The sequence below is a fragment of the Schistocerca serialis genome, chromosome 8 (genome assembly GCF_023864345.2).
Source record: "Schistocerca serialis cubense isolate TAMUIC-IGC-003099 chromosome 8, iqSchSeri2.2, whole genome shotgun sequence".
Classification (NCBI taxonomy): Eukaryota; Metazoa; Arthropoda; class Insecta; order Orthoptera; family Acrididae; genus Schistocerca; species Schistocerca serialis.
This window is the reverse complement of record NC_064645.1, coordinates 522882146-522899440: the sequence shown is the minus strand read 5'-3', so window position 1 is coordinate 522899440 and position 17295 is coordinate 522882146.

Here is a 17295-nt window from a genome sequence, read left to right as displayed (position 1 = left end):
GTGGGAGTGACTTTGAACTTAGACAAGTCAAAATTCGGCAGATTCCTGGAACTCATCGTATCTGCAGATGAGATACCGCCTGACCCCGCAAGAATTGCACAACTCCAACCTATAAAAAACAATTACACGGTTTTCTCTAACTATATAATTTCTACAAGCGCTTTGTGAATCTAAACTTGGTAGCCTTGCAGTCTCGGGTGCAGTGCCACGGTTCGCGTGGCACGCCGCATCGGAGGTTCGTGTCCTACCTCGGCCATGGGTGTGTGCGATGTCCTTAGCGTAAGTTACTTCACGTTAGTTTAAGTAGTGTGCAAGCATGGGGACATATGACCTCACCATTTTGGTCCCATACGAACTTACCACAATCTTAAAAAAAAAAAAATTCTGAGCTTTATCTCCACACCACGTCGTCGTGCCCTGACTAGAAAAATGCTCCATGGCATTAGTCAAGGCACCGATTCTTCCACACCCCGACCTGTCGCTAGATTTTGTGTCAAGACTGACAGTTCATTCTCTGGTTTGGGTGTCATTCTGTTCAAACCAGAGGACATCACCGATCCATCCTCATGGAAAATGATTTCTTTCGCAGACAGGGTGCTCACGCTCTGTGAAAGAAATTACTCTCTCACGGAAATTTTGGCTCTCGCAATTGTGTGGGGGTTTACCAAATTCTAGCATTACCCTGTTGGTCGAAATCACTCCGTCTTCAGGCCACGAGTGGCCTACTGGGCCCATAAGACCGCCGTGTCATCCTCAATGGAGGATGCGGATAGGAGGGGCGTGATGTCAGCAAACCGCTCTCCCCGTTGTTACGATGGTATTCCTGACCGACGCCGCAACTAATCAGTCGAGCAACTCCTCAATTGTCATCACGAGGCTGAGTGCACCACGAAAAATGGCAACAGCGCATCGTGGGGCGGATGGTCACCAATCCAAGTGCCGACCACGCCCGTCAACGCTTACTTCGGTGATCTCACGGGAACCGGTGTATCCACTGCGGCAAGGCCGTTGCCCTATTGGTCGAACGACAAGGTTGTTTACCGACCACCGAGCTTTCCAATATTTAAAGACCGCTAAGCTATCCCACAAGAGACTGACACGATGCGCATTCTACCTCTAAGAATTCCGATTTACGGTGGAGTACATTCCCAGAGACAAAAACATCATTGCAGATGCCCTCTCAGGTGTACCCGTAGGAATAGTACGTGCAGAAGATGGTGATGATGAAAAAACTTCAGCTTCTTATATCTAAAAGGGGCAGCTGGAGAAAACGCTGTGAGAGCCTGCCTCAGGAACATTGCACACAAGCAGGACAGAGATTAGGTGTTGATAGACGTTAAACAAAAATGGGACGATCGAGACAATTCGGCGATTCGTCATTTCTACTTAGTGAAACGGCATTCTCTTTAAAATACATCGTCCAGACGATACACGATGACAACTCGCAAGTCCAGATGTACTCATGCACAAATTGGTATCATACACACACTTCAGTAACGGGATCTTCAGCGCAAAGTAATAGCTTCAAAAAACACCATGAGACATGCTACTTTAACGACATGCTCAGACGAACACGCCGTATCGTTAGAGTACACGGACCATGCCAGCGAGCCAAACCAGCCTCAGTGACGTACGCTGCATCTTTCCACACAGTACTGCCCACAGAACTGTGTGGCATCGCCACTGTCAACTTGTACAGGCCAGTAATCCTTTCTAGGTCAGGCTTTCTTTATGTACTGATGGCGAGTTTCGCGTCAGTTTACTGTTATAGTGAATGGTGTTCCTGCGTTAGTGTACGTGATTTGGTTGTTTACCTCCTGTACACTGAACTGGTGATCTGTTTTTCTTGCCTGTGAAAATTTCGTTACCTGCAAAATGCCGTTATGTTGCTCTGTAACGAATTGTAGAGGAACTTACGACGGTGGCCCATAAGCAACTGTGTTTAAATTTCTGGAGGATGAAGCAACGAGGAAGAAATGGTTGTCAAGTATCCGCAGAGATAACTTTACTCCTTTTTCAATTTAAAGAGTGAGTATTTGTTTTGTTTATTTCTTAAAAGAAGTTGTGTGTGCTAACAACGAATAGGAACTTACCCATTGTGGAAGGTCAGCGACATTTTGACTAATACATCAGATCTTAACTGCGTAAGTTCCGAAGAAGATAGTGTTTCGTTTCCTTGTCCTGCTGATTCTACAGTTTAGCTGGTTTAGGTTATATGAACTTTGTATTCTGCAGGTTCAAGCAGTATAGCCTATTCACAGTCATACTTAAGTAGTTAAATATCTCAGTACATCTTTATACTTACTGTTTTTACTGTTTATTGTAGGAATAAAAGTCGGTTTGTGATTAAGTACATGCACATAAGATAAAGACGACTTTCGATATATTCTAGTTCTAGTATTTAGTTCTGTTTCTTTCTGCTGTAAAAGACTTCAGGAAGTAGCCTGTTTAAAAACAAGGGATGTGGTTTACCCAGGAATTGAAAATTAACTAGAAGCAGTGTCACATAGCTTGTTTTTAATAAATTATTGATGGTAATTGGAAGTTCACTTCTAGGAATGTTGGTATTAGTGAATATAGTAAGCTTTCGACTTTACCATGCACAAATAAATATATTCCTTTAAGACCACAGAAAGGAGACATAAATGAGCATATGAATGGATTAATAGGCCATCACAAAATGCAAAGGGAAAAACTGTGAAACCATGCAAACAAAAATTAAAAATACTTGTGTATTTTACAAATTCTTACTTTCTGGGTCTGGAACTTCAGATACGTGCCAGTGGCCTACACAGCTGTCTTATAGATACACAACTAAAGTACTTGAAATCAATTGTGTCCTCATGTTTAGCCTAATGGGTATTACATAACGGGCAATTTATTAGCTCATTATATTGTCAGTTTTTATATAAGTTATGAACTGATATATCGAATAGATAATAGCATTTTTGGACGTCATGGTTGTGGAGATGAAGCAGCGATTAGTATGATTAATCAATTATTCAAAAACAGTGTTAATCGCATTTATTATTATTATACCGCCCACGGGTTTCAAACCGACGTAGTGGTCATCTTCTGGGCGTTTACACTCTGAAATTATAGATATCTATCAGAAAGACTCCATTATACAACAGCTAAAATTACGTAAATTCACGTAATATTTTAAATTTGCGTAATTTTAGCTGTTGTATAATGGAGTCTTTCTGACGGATATCTATGATTTCACACTATAAACGCCCAGAAGATGACCCCTACGTCTGGGTGAAACCGGTTGGCGGTATAAAAATAATAAACGCTATTAATACTGTTTTTGAATAATATATAATAGCAGCTGAAATACAAAAGCAAAACAGTGATTACCTCATAAAAAGCACTACCAATAAGTATTTCATACTTCTACAGGATACACAGTCTGAGAATTACTTAGAATTATTCCTTTGCTTTCGTGTATCCGAGGGGTGTGTGTGTGTGTGTGTGTGTGTGTGTGTGTGTGTGTGTGTATGTGGCGGGTGAGGGGGGGGGGGGGGGGGGGTGGGGGGAGCGGGGGCAATAGAGCAAGAGATTAAGCAAAAATCCCACCCCTCTAGTGAATATATGAGCTTAAAGGCTAAATTACTTTTAAAAAATATCACTATTATTGAATTATGCCACAAACATTAGTCAACGTTTGTAATTATTGATGTTGCAAATACTTTCTTCATTTCACCACCTGTTGAAGGGCTTGTTGCCATGATGTGTGACTGCATGTGTTGTGATATTGTAGTGTTATTACCTTATGGAGGTACTGTGTCATGGCCACATTTATCATTTTAGTGTTCCTCTGCATTTCAGCTGGGATTCTATTTGTATTTTAGAACTATAAACTAAGAGGGGTGTGTGTGTGTGTGTGTGTGTGTGTGTGTGTGTGTGTGTGTGTGTGTGTGTATGTGGCGGGTGAGGGGGGGGTGGGGGGAGTGGGGGCAATAGAGCAAGAGATTAAGCAAAAATCCCACCCCTCTAGTGAATATATGAGCTTAAAGGCTAAATCATTTTTAAAAAATATCACTATTATTGAATTATGCCACAAACATTAGTCAACGTTTGTAATTATTGATGTTGCAAATACTTTCTTCATTTCACCACCTGTTGAAGGGCTTGTTGCCATGATGTGTGACTGCATGTGTTGTGATATTGTAGTGTTATTACTTTATGGAGGTACTGTGTCATGGCCACATTTATCATTTTAGTGTTCCTCTGCATTTCAGCTGGGATTCTATTTGTATTTTAGAACTAGAAACTAACTTTATACACATAAATTGTTTTCACACTATTAATATTTTCATCAGATTCATTTGTAGAAACCTTTTTCATTTTTCATTCATTTTTAATTACAGGTGTGTCATGTTCACTTCCACAAGGATGATGTTATTTGGGAAACATAAATGTCTGGGTGAAAGGACTGGTCAGTTATTAAGTGCCCCCTTCGAAAACAACGTTTGAGACCAGATGCAGTTCCATCACTGCTCCCGAAGTGTCCTTCCTACATTTCAAAGGAAGAAAGCAGACATGAAGTGCCAGGGGAGAAAATCAGAGGCTTCATAATGAGCAGTTAGCTGCAGTGTTACTATATAGTTTAGCGTCACAGCAGGGCTATGAAAATATTTTCAGCTTCAGTTCTTCAAAAGAGTTGATGTTACGTACTAAGGAAGTGGAACTGCCGAATGAGTGCAATGTGATTGAAAAAAACAGTAATTTTTCTGTGTTTTTTGGAGTTAACAAGAAAACATGTTGATGGAAATTTAAATGATTCGTTGTTTAAGAAAGATGTACAAATTAAGACATTAGGAAAAAGATTTTTTCCTGTAGTTGTAACCAATATCCACGAAACTGTCAGTGTACTGCACGAGTTTTCAGAGACAGACTGTGGGCACTCAGAAACTTATATAGATAGTATTGTAGAGATAGTGTAAGACAGTCTGTGGTGCTCAAAGACAGTGAACAGGAGAGTGAAAAGGTGATGGTAGACTATATTCATTCATTCATTCATTTCATTGTTGCCCTTATGGACAGTGTTTGAACTCGAAAATCACATGATGACACAATTTTCACTTCTTTCCTTTCTTCCTCTTCTCTTCCCAAAATCTCTTCATCCTTTGGCTGTGCTCCTGTTTCCTTTGCTCTGTCCATAATGTTCCTTTCTTCTTTCTCTCCTTTACAATAAATTTTGCACTCCTAACTTTGTTTCTGAAGTATTTCCTGTCTCCTATCATTTGCCTGTTGATCCCTATCTGCCTTAAGTATTCGTCTATTTCATGATACCAATTTGTTTTCTTGCTTGAGCTGTTTACTACATCAAAAATTTTCTTTGTAAGTCGGTTGTTGTCCATTCTCTGTATGTGCCCATAGAAAGTTAATCTGCGTTTTCTGATCGCGTCTGTTAGTCTGTCAGTGTGCTGGTACAGCTCTTTGGTAGGTCGCTTCATCCATATGCCATCTCTGTGAATTGGTCCAAATATTTTTCTGAGAATTTTGCGTTCAATTTTTTCTGTGTCTATGATGCCTGATGCTCCAATTGTGGTTGTTTCTGACGCGTACAATGCTTCTGGTAATACAACTGTTTTGTAGTGCCTAAGTTTGGCCTGCCTCGATATGCTTTTCTTATTATAATGTGACCATGTGAGTTTGTATGCCTTCTGGAGTTTCTTCGTTCGTTCCATGTTAGCCGCCTTGTTTGATCCTCCCATTTGTGTGTACTCCCCTAAATACTTAAATTTTTCGACTCTTTCTACGGATTCATATACCGTATGCATGGTGTGTACATTGTTGGTCTGTCGTTCCATATATTGTGTCTTCTCGTAAGATACCTGCAGACCTGTTTTGGCAGCTATTTCATGCAAGCATTCCAGTGCTTCCTTTGACTCCTGTGTATTATTGCTGAGTATGGCTATATCATCTGCAAATGCCAGACATTTTATGATTGTTTTGGTTTCACGTGTTCTTCCCAGCTTCCTTTAACTTGTTCCTCCCACTGCTTGATAATTTTGTCTAACACCATGTTGAACAGGATTGGTGAGAGCCCGTCTCCTTGTCGGACACCTGTGTGTATGTGGAAGGGTTCCGAAATTTCTCCCATGAACTTAATCTTGGAGGTAGTGTCTGTAAGCGTCTGTTGTATAAGTGCCCTGGTTTTCCTGTCGATACCATATTCTTCCAGTACGTCAAAGAGTGTCTGTCTGTCTATGGAATCATATGCTTTTTTAAAGTCCACAAAGGTAACTACAGTGTTTCTTGCCTGTCTGACTTTCGAAAGTGTTCTCAAGTTCCAGATCTGTTCGATGGATGATCTCCCTTTTCTGAAGCCTGCCTGGTATTCCCCAATTTGCAGATCTGCTTGTGGTTTGTTTAATAGCACCTTAGAGAAAATTTTGTATGTAACTGGTACTAGCGAAATGCCTCTGTAATTGTTTGGATCTGACTTATCACCTTTTTTATGTAACGGATGGATCAATGCACATTTCCATTCCTCTGGCACTTTCTCTGTGATCCAAATTTCGGAGATAATGTTATGGATTTTTTTGGTGATTTTTTCATCTTGGAGTTTCCAGATCTCGGCGATAATACCATCTTCTCCGGCAGCTCTGTTATTTTTCATTTGTTTTATGATTTTCTCTATCTCTTCTATTGTGGGTGGATCAGAATCGGCATTAGATGTGGTCTTTTGGAATGTTAATTTTCCTGTAGGTTTTTTGCAATTAAGAAGTTTATCAAAGTAATGTTTGAGAATTTTACAGTTTTCTTTTGTGTTTGTTTCCAGGGATCCATCTGTTCTTCGGAAGCAGAGGCTAGGGGGTTGATAGCCCTTAATATTTTCTTTGAAAGTTCTGTAAAAATTTCTTGTGTTATTTCTTTTGAAATCTTCCTCAATTTCTTTTAGTCTGTTATTGCCATACGCTCGTTTTTCCCTTCTGATTTCCTTCGATGATAGATTCTGAACTTCGTGAAATTCTTTCCATGTTTCTGAATTTCTGTAGCTACTGAACTTGTCCCATGCTTGCTTTCTTCTCTCTATGGCTTCATCACACTTTGCGTTCCACCACCTATGTTTGCGTTTTCTAGGTGGTTGTCCCCAGCACATAGTCTTCTGAACTGCCTTCGCCAGATCTGTCCATGTGTCTATTGAGTGCCTATTAATTTCTTCAACGATTTTATACCTGTTTATCTTCAAGTATTCCGGATCAGGTTTGACTATTTTGTTTTGTGCTGTCTGTTTTAGTCTTGGGATTGGCCTAATCTTAACTTGTAGCAAATAATGATCAGACTCGAAGACTCCTTTACGTGTTCTGACATTTAGAATTTCCCGCGAATTTTTCTTGGATATGGCCACATGATCAATCTGAAATTCTCCCCACACTGTGTTGGGTGCTTTCCATGTTGTAAGTTTTCGTCTTGGTTTTTGAAATTGTGTTGACATGATTTTGAGGTTAAAGTTTTGACAATATTTTATGAGGTGTTCCCCATTTCTGTTCGTGCGAATATGTGCTGAGTATGGGCCTGTTATTTCTCTGAATTTTCTCTCCTTACCAAGCTGCACATTGAAATCACCCATTACAATTTTCACATGTCTTTCTGGTACGTTGTTAGTTACTTCCTCCATGTCTTCCCAGAAGTCTTCAATTTCTTGTGGCTTCTTTCTGTTATGGTCATTTGTAGGTGCATGTGCGTTGATAATTGTGTATGCTTTATTACCTGACTTGAAGGACAGTGTCGAGATACGTTCTGATATTGAATTGAAGTCTATTATGTTATCCATGACTGATTTGTGTACTGCAAACCCTGTACAAAACAATAATGGTGTTCCTCTTCTGACAGCAGGTTTACCTTTGTAAATCCTGTAATGTTCTGTGTCGAAATGGTTTTCATCTACGAAGCGCGTCTCTTGGATGGCAAGAATTTTGATGTGAAATTTATCTAGCATGTCTGTCAGTTGTTTTAGTTTTCCAAGTTTGAACAGAGTGTTTGCATTGAGAGTGCCAAGGTAGTGCTTGCGAAGAGGTTTTGAGAAGCTCCGACTCTTCTCCTCATGATGTTCCTGGTCCCCCAGAATCCGATGACCAGGAAAGTCCAGTCCGTTGACTGGGGCCTGGGGTAGCGGATTTCTTTCCATTTGTTCCATCATGATTACTTGAAGTTGAAGTTGGTTGTGGTGACCTTCAACAAGATCACGGTAATTGCAGACTTTATTGTTGAGATCAAGCCATATTTCACTGCCGCACCAACTAGGTAAACAGACGCAGACCAGTAGTCGCTGGATACCAGAACAGACACTAATGGATTTCTTGATGTTGTGTGTTTGGTCCGCGAGAGCTATTTTATTTTGCTCAAGTCCGCCGGCAAGCCGGTGAGGACCCCCCTATCCGCCACCTGGGACGCGCCACGTCGGAGTATCACCTCTCCGCCTGCTACGACACCGTAGTAGGTTCGTGGGTAGAATATATACATATATATATATATATATATATATATATATATATATATATATATATATATATATATATATGAGCAAGTTAGTCTCATAAATGTCAAGGAATTTAATCATAGGTTTAGTTCTACATTTATGATGCTGTGTTGTTTGCTATTTTCGATTTCGTCTCATGCTCATAAATTTTTACGTAGCAGTTCATTAATGAAAATGCCACATCCGAGCACTCTGTGTAGGATCTGCAGCAAATTTAATGTGAATCCATCTCACGAAAGGCTAGCTGGAAGTAGTTCCCTGTCGTGTGCAAGACAAAAATTCCAATACTTGAACAGTGATTATGTCGATGTTGTATTGAGTGTAGATGAAATTCATCTAAATTTTTATTTGGAATATAAAGGTCAAAGCGTTTTGGGCATGTCATGTAACTGGAAACGTACTGCAAATTCAGCGTTTTTATTTATGTTGCGGAGTGTCAAGTCTGTGTACAGGCATGCTGTTCACATTTTACTGGTGAAAATCATTTCAACTAATGTATTGTATGATGAGCTACTGGCCATAATAAATGGCCTTGAACTAACAGGCTATAAGGTTTTTGTGTGGTAACTGAGAACAACAAAATCAATAGCAAAACTATGTCCATGTTTTCTGTGGATAAAGCTGTTTATATAGTTTTTAAACATACATCTGATCCTAATCGCCCACTTTTCTTTTTAACTGATGCCATACACATTGTTAAATGCATAAGAAATGTGTGTTTGAAACAAAAAAATTATGGTAAAGATATGTTTTATCCTCATTCCAGTTAGAAAAGAAGTGGAAGAAAATAAGCTTTCTGTAGCTTCTTTTAAAACACTGAAACAAATTTGTGACATAGATTCCCATTCTTTGGTAAAATATTGTCACACATTGTCTCTCAAATCGCTTTGCCCTACATCGTTAGAAAAACAGAGCATGAAACTAGTGTTGCAGATATTCAATCGACATGTGGCGGAGGGCCTTGAGGTAGCTAGTGACAAATTTGATAAGAGACATGCACTGTCAATAGCGGAATACATTCAAATAATAACAAAATGATTTGATATCATGAATGTGAAATTAATGTTTAAAGGGAAACACAAGGTGGGTATGCTGTTCAGCGTACAACATATGCCATTGTAGAAATTGCTCGATATTGTACCGAAGAGCTAGGTATGAGCTATTTACTCACAGCCAAGCTTCAAACAGATTTGCTTGAGCGGCGTTTTGGAAAGTATAGACAGCTTGTAGGTTCCTAATCAAATGTTTCAGAGACACAAGTCTATGAAGCAGAAAAGAAGCTTATAATTCAAAGTGTAATGTGCTTAATTTTCTGTTCTCCTTCCTATAGCTGTATCACAGTAGGGGCCATAAAATATTTTTTTTTCTGAAGTTGAAGAAACAGACACATTAAACATAGAAGTCAATAGAAATGTAGACCATGTTCTTTCAGTGAAAGATGTTGCAACGGCTTTAACTTTCATTGTAGGCTACTGTGCTCATGCAGTAGTTAAGAAGCTGAAGTGTGAGAGTTGCCTTAATGAAACTGTGTTTGAATAGTAGTTGCCAATAAACGAACATTTTAGTTTCATGCGAAGACTTGACCATGGGGGAATAAAATACCCATCAGACGCTATTTTAAATATGCTTGTCCACGCAAACTTCTCAAAGAACATGAAAGAGATTTCCTTACCTGTAAAAGTCAACGTGCTATTGCCTGTGCAGTAGCACTTACTACTCTTCAAGAAAATTACTTTATATTATTTGATGGGCTATGCTGCAATGAACATTCATCCCAGGCAATAATGAAGTGTTGTTTGGGTTGGTGTGAACATATTTTTAAATAATTACTGTAAAAATGTCAATGGGAAAAAAATTCAAAAAAACACTCAGCGAGAACTGCAAAATCTTATGACATAGTTTTGAAATTTTTGTCTTATATTCTTTTTAAATCATTGGTACATAACCTGTATTCAGTAATATTGCCACATCAACAAATGCCTCTTAAGCTGAACTACTTAGGTTAATCTGAAATAGTCAAGCAAAAAAACTTAGCAAACTGCAACTTATGGCTGAGAGTTTATATAAATATTTTAACATACAGTTGCTAACAGCTAGCAACAGTGATAGCCTACCTTGAAATTTTTGTCGAAAAAATTAATCTTGAATATAAAGAATCATACACTAATTCTTTCTCAGTTGAAGTTTGGGTGGTGAATGATACATACAGGGAGAGGGAGGGAAGAGAGGGGAGGTACTGTGGCAGGCAGAGAGGACTAATAGTAATCTTTGTAGTATGTGAAACCTAAAAACCACTTCTTTGCTGCACGTCTTATTGATAGTACCTCTGTCTCAAGAATGTGCTTATTGTTAATGTTTTGATTTGGTGTCCATAGGTCTTGATTATTTTGTACCTACATATTATTCATGTTGTAGATCTATAATTTTCTATTGTGAACCACTATAATCCAAAATTTTTCTCATTCCATGTTTTAGTGATTATTGACAACAATAGTACACAGAAGATGAATAAAAGAAATAAATAAATTCATTCATACACAGAATTTTTCTACTTCCATTTATATGGCCCAACATGCCTTTGACAAAGCCAACACAATGCCATTTTGATCACCTTCCTGTATTATTTTGACAACAACTTACACAAACTGTGCTATAGCATAATCCACTTCTTTTTGCAAACAAGGTTAATCCGTTTTGGTGATAGTTCCCATTCTTCTAGAAATGCAAGACAAGAGCAAAATTGGTCTATAGTTTTCTACATGCATTGCAACACTTTTCTTGGTATACTGAAATTATTACTTTAGCTTGTGGTGTGTGTGAGAAATCTGCCATTTTGTAATGATTTATTAATTGTTACTGTTGAAGAAGCTTCTATAGCATTTATGCATTCCTTAAGTAGACAAATTCTTATTTCATGTAGTGTTCCTTTGTATTCTACTAATGTGATTGTTGTGAATACAGATGTGCATGCTGTGACAACTGCCTCTTTTTCCTTCTGGGTTTACTACCTTTTTCTGCAGCTGTTATAACTGTTGTTCTCTCATCATTTTTTCTGTCGATCATGTTTGTGAATATTTTACTACCATTAGACATCGAGAAGCTCGTAGGGGAGGGCCTTGCAGTATTTTAATAGCTTTCTTTGTGTATGAAGATTGGCAGGTCTCCACATGTAGTAGTAAAGTAACTGTGGAACAGCTCTCACTTCTATTACAAGCACTATTGAGTGCCACTAATCCACTAATCCTCAGGCTGACTAATGACTGAGCTCTTTAATAGCTGTTTGCTCTGTGCCATCAAGTGCCTTCATGCTGGCTCATCTTCACTTAGAAGGAAAACATTTGAGGTGGACTGTCAGATATGTCCTTTTGTTAGCTTTTTGGATATTTTTGTTTATAAAAGTATATTCAAAAAGCTTAAGCCTGTCACAGTTTCATCTCACTCACCTAATCTAATTAATGTGTCCAAATCCTACTTAAGCATTACTAATCGTATTCCAACATCACTTGACACATTTTTGCCACATAACATACACTTGCAGATGGTAATTACTTGCAATGTACAGGGTGACCTAATATAATGTCTACATGCACTGCCACTTTTCTACTACACAGCTTTCATATGCATTCTTCCTACAGAAAACTTTATGGTGCAGTGTTTCATTTGCATTCTCTTAGTGTCCCAGTTACTTAAAGACCTTCCAATACTACCCTGGAGATTATAAAATAGCAACATATTAATTAATGTTGTTCAAAAATGATCATTATTACTCCTAAAATTATGAAACTTCTGTCTCAAGAAGGTGCTTATTGCTAATGTTTTGATTTGGTGTCCATAAGTCTTAATTATTTTGTACCTACATAGTATTCATGTTGTAGATCTATAATTTTCTATTGTGAACCACTATAATCCAAAATTTTTCTCATTCCATGTTTTAGTGTTTATTGACGACAATAGTACATAGAAGATGAATAAAAGAAATGAATAAATTCCTTCATACACAGATTTTTTCTACTTACAGTTTTGCATTCATTCGTATCAGCATGGTCAGTGGATGCGACTTGTGTTCCACTTCTAAACAATTAAACTGTTTCTAATAGTTTACCAGTATATATATTTTGGAATGATGATCTGTTGATGTATTCCAACTAAATAGAGCTGAACCCCCCCCCCCTTTCCCCCAACTTACAGAAGGATGATGTATCTAAGCCACTGGTGAGTGCAGCCCAAATCTGACGCCAAATTTAGGTAAGGGTTTATTTTTCACAATTATTTCATCTGAGGTCACATAACTTCATAAAACTTCTCAACAGATAAATTGAAAGCTTACTTCTATGTTGACATTTATTTACATGTAATTAATGCAAACAGTTTGTTTCAAAAGTATGTATTTCTTAGTAAAGGAACATTCTTTTTTCAAAGGTATTCACTTTACAGTAGGGAAATTCTAATGTGGCATCTGTATTTTGAGACCTAATATAATTTGAATACATAGATTGAAATTTAGTCAACTTACGGAGAAAAGAGAATTCAATGAAATCTTTATTGGCCTACCAAAACTCTCTGGCAATACCATTACATATTCATCTTGAGCCAGTGAGATTTTCTTAATGGAAAGAAAGTTTCTTAGGGAAAGGTGCACAAACTCAGAAGAGATATCATATCATTCATTAGAACGGCATTTCATTTAAAACCTATTAACAAGAGAAATTTCTTTAAATTTAAAAAGGCATGAATACAAGGTTGCTGAATGGTGGACTACAACATATGTAGAAAATTTCTCTCATGGAATTGTTGGTTTTTGAAACGTCTCATACAACTGCTTATTACCAGTGCCCCTCTATTTGGGGTGCTGTTATAATTCGACCACTGTTTGCCCGATTTTCGTGTTTCTTTTTTTAATTCACAAGTATATCATTCGACCAGGTTTTAAAATAGATTTTGCTACATACCGAATAAGTAGCGGCCATAACAGTGAACAATGTCCGTAGAATGTTAGCGACCAGTGTGCTACTTTGCAAAATGCCGCCCACACCATAAGACCTGCGTCAAAATGATGCAATAATAAACAAAAAAACTGATAGAAAGTCCGAGAGAGCGTACCAGAATCTTTCGCTGTTGGCTTTCAATCAAAAGTTCTGTCATTAACAGTCTTCTTCCACAGAAACTACAAAACGGAAGAATGGTGAAAGGTGGTCAGCCCTAAAAGATAAATATATATTGTTGCAGACGTTTAGGTGGGCCTTTTCGAGATTTACAATTTGTACTATAGCACTAACAGTTTAGGAATGGTACTGGAAAAGAGCACACTGGTGGCAAACACTTTCACTTTGTATAGTCGACGATCTTTGAACGGCTAACCAGACTGTCATCAAACAAGTCGTGACAATCCCCATTAAAGCAACTTTAAAATAAAATCCGCTACAACGAAATGGGTACATTCATATGGGAGTTTTGCTGCCTCAGACAGTGAAAATTATTACAGCCACATCTTACGTTGGGGCTAAAAGGTATGCACAAATAAGTTACAGACAAAAGAACTGGGTCATTTAAGGATGGAAATCTTGTAATTCACGAGAGAGGTATATCACATGTCTTTAAGAAATTTCGTCGTCCGGATCCCTTTACAGTCTATTGATGTGGCCAAACGGCCTGCGGTCACGGGCACCAGTCTCTGTGCGTGACGTCACTCAGCGGGCGCGCAGGCTTTCCTCCATAGGGGGTGCCGGCTCGATCTCGAGTCGGCGATTGGCTGGTGGGCAGAAGCGAAGACGGCGTGCCTGAGGACGGGAGGCGGTTATCACGTGGTTATACTGGAGGCGGCGGCGGTGGGCCGGCGCTGTGCATTCTCCGGCAACCTCGTGAACTGTGGATGTGCCAGCTTCCTTGGAGGGACAAGTTGTTAAGGTCTTGCGAAGTGATGGTCTGACACCTTTGCAAAATCCCCCCAGCATCAAGACACCCAGTTAAGTACTCTAATCACTAAGAGCACTTAGTTAACTGTGATTGTGATCGCTCTTGGTATAGTAAGACGTTTCCGGACGCGTGGTGTTGTGTGTGTTCGATTTCATTTGATGCCTCTTACTAAGCGTGTGCTCTACTTCCGCTTGATATTGACGTATTTGCAGAATGTTAGTTCATTAGCTATTATTAGCTAGTGTTTCATTTGATTACGATATTGGTTAATCCGTGTCAATATGTCATCTGTGGATAATCTGAGTTTTTATTTCCAAAGGTTGCCGTGTTGAGCTTTGCAGGCCCACTTAAGGTGGACAATATGTGTCATTAAGTTCTAGTGAGTGTCGGTTTTCGTTAGCGAGTTTATTTCCCACTGTTAGCATTTGTTCATCAGGTACTGTTTCACTTAAAGAAAGGACTTTCAAGTGAAATTAGTAGTTGTTTAGCCTTGACTTTATGGTGTTAATTTACTGGTCAATCTTGACTGTTAAAGTTAAGAAAAGTTTCTTTGGCCTCCTATTGTCAGGTGTGAACTGTGTTTCAGTGAGCTGAGGCAGCGGGCAACCAAGGCGCAGAGCTTCCCATTAGATTACAAGTTTGTCTTACGGGCGGTGGACTTCACCTGAGCTCGTGTGTTTTCATTTCGGTGGCCTACTCGATGTGGGGTTGCAAACGGAGCCACTTCTTGGTTTGAATTCAAGCATTCATTCCCTCAGGTGTCTCCACCGTTCGTGGTTAAACTTCTGCCGTACAAGCATGGACCTTACTTCTGTTTTACACATTTATCATTGTACAGAGTTGTAACTTTCTATGCCCTAAAAGCCCATCTTACAAGCCAATGGTCATTTGAATAATTTCGTGGTTCGCTCTGCAAGGTTCTCTAGTCTAGTAATTTGCAAGTTTGCCCAAGTTACGTTTTAATAAATATGTCCTAAGTATTTGACGTAAAATTGACGCTGTGTGTGCACTGTTATTTCACACGTATTATTAAAGGATTGGAATTGAAAGGGTCTTAAATAACGTGTCTTAACTAGAGTTGTTTTGTTAAAGTTATGGTCAAATTCAGCCTTACATACATCTGCCAATTTTTATGTCAGATTGTTTTTGGTAGTTAATAAACACATTGGATATCCCTGTTCCCTTCTCCGTAATTACAAGGACATGTTCCTTTACAAAAATAGGAGACATTCTGACTCACTCAATTGCTGTATAAATATGATATCAATTAAATATACAATTCTGAGTGAACTTTTAAACTTTTTTTTCTCATTGTAAATTGAGTGTAGTAATTCCTTATTTCATACCACATCACGGTACATAGACTGAACGTAATTTTTCTCGGTTGTAAAGTTAATTAAGTTTAGTACAGGTTTAGGTATTCACTGTCTTACACCGTTTCACAGTAATTAGATACAGCTATTTTACCGCCCAAGTTGTAGAGTTTCTAGGACAATGTACTGTAATGCTTTTCTCGTTAATCGCTAGTCACTTTAGTTTTTGCTTAATTTGTTCTATCTGTCTTTTCCCATAGAAAGTATCTGCATAAATCTATCTCGTGTCTCATTTGTGAGTCCAGCTCTGATATCGCAAGGCGAGGCTGCAGACGGAAGTCCAGCATAGACGACGCTCAGCGCTTCTTACGTACGGGGAGCCAGGGGCCGATTACTCCTGCGACAGCTCAGAGCGATGGTGGCGGATGGCGCGGGGCGTCGCGGAGGCTGGGCAAGGTTCGCTACTGCCAAGGGTAGTACGCAGAAGAGCTCATGAAGTGCCACCCTGGCACGGGAACCTGCCGTGGAACACTTATTATTACTATTAAGGGCATCACTTGGCATGCCTAGCAACAAGAAAGGAGGGCCCACACAAGCCGTCTTCTAGAGGACTACGGAACTCGATCAGTGGTGGGTCACGTCTTGTATACAGCCGGTCTGGTGTAGTAGCAGCTGCGAGGTTGAACACCTCCTGCCGCTTTCTTTCTCCCGACAAAGGATTCACAACAAAGTGCTACCTCAATGTCTGCTGTGTACGTGCTGCAATAAATGTCAATCTCGTGTGTCGTGAAATCAGTATTCAACGCTTTCTTTTAGTATAACATTGCGTCACTGAGCCACCATACACTTTACTTCAATAATGTGTGTTTCATTTTATCTTGAAGTAACTGAGATAAATAAGACAAATGTCAATTTTTCTGTGCATTGCTCTCTAACGAACATTCACAATACAGTAATGTGCGTTTTACGTATTTGCTATGAAGCCACGGACATAAAGGTTAATTTTGTTGTTTACTCGTATCATGTATATTCTCCCATTATAATCAAACAGTTTTCGTCTGTTATTCGACACTTTGCTTTAGCTGTAGTTTTTTGCTTAATGTTGATTTTACTCATTTTTTCAGCTGTGACACATTTACACTTCGTTCCCTTTGTAATATCTTATTGTCTTGTCAATCAAATTCAGTTTTCCGTTTTAAAACATGATTCATATCAATATTGAGACCTGTGTCACAGAAACTAATGCCTAACTTGTAAACAGTTACCCTTAAGCTACAAATGTTGGTTCATTGTTTGCCCGTTTGCCTACTCACTTATTTGCTTAACATTTTCTTGTTTATTCTCGTTTCTCTTTCAATGTCTGTCGTATATACCTCTGTCGATGTTCGTTTTCTGCAAACATTTTTCAAATTATATGTTGGTGGCAAGGCTTGGGTGTGTCGTTGCATGACAAATCCACTCCCTGCACAATCTTTCCTACGAGGTGTTTGAGTGATAAATGGTTCAGATGGTTAAAATGGCTCTGAGCACTATGGAACTTAACTTCTGAGGTCATCAGTCCCCTAGAACTTAGAA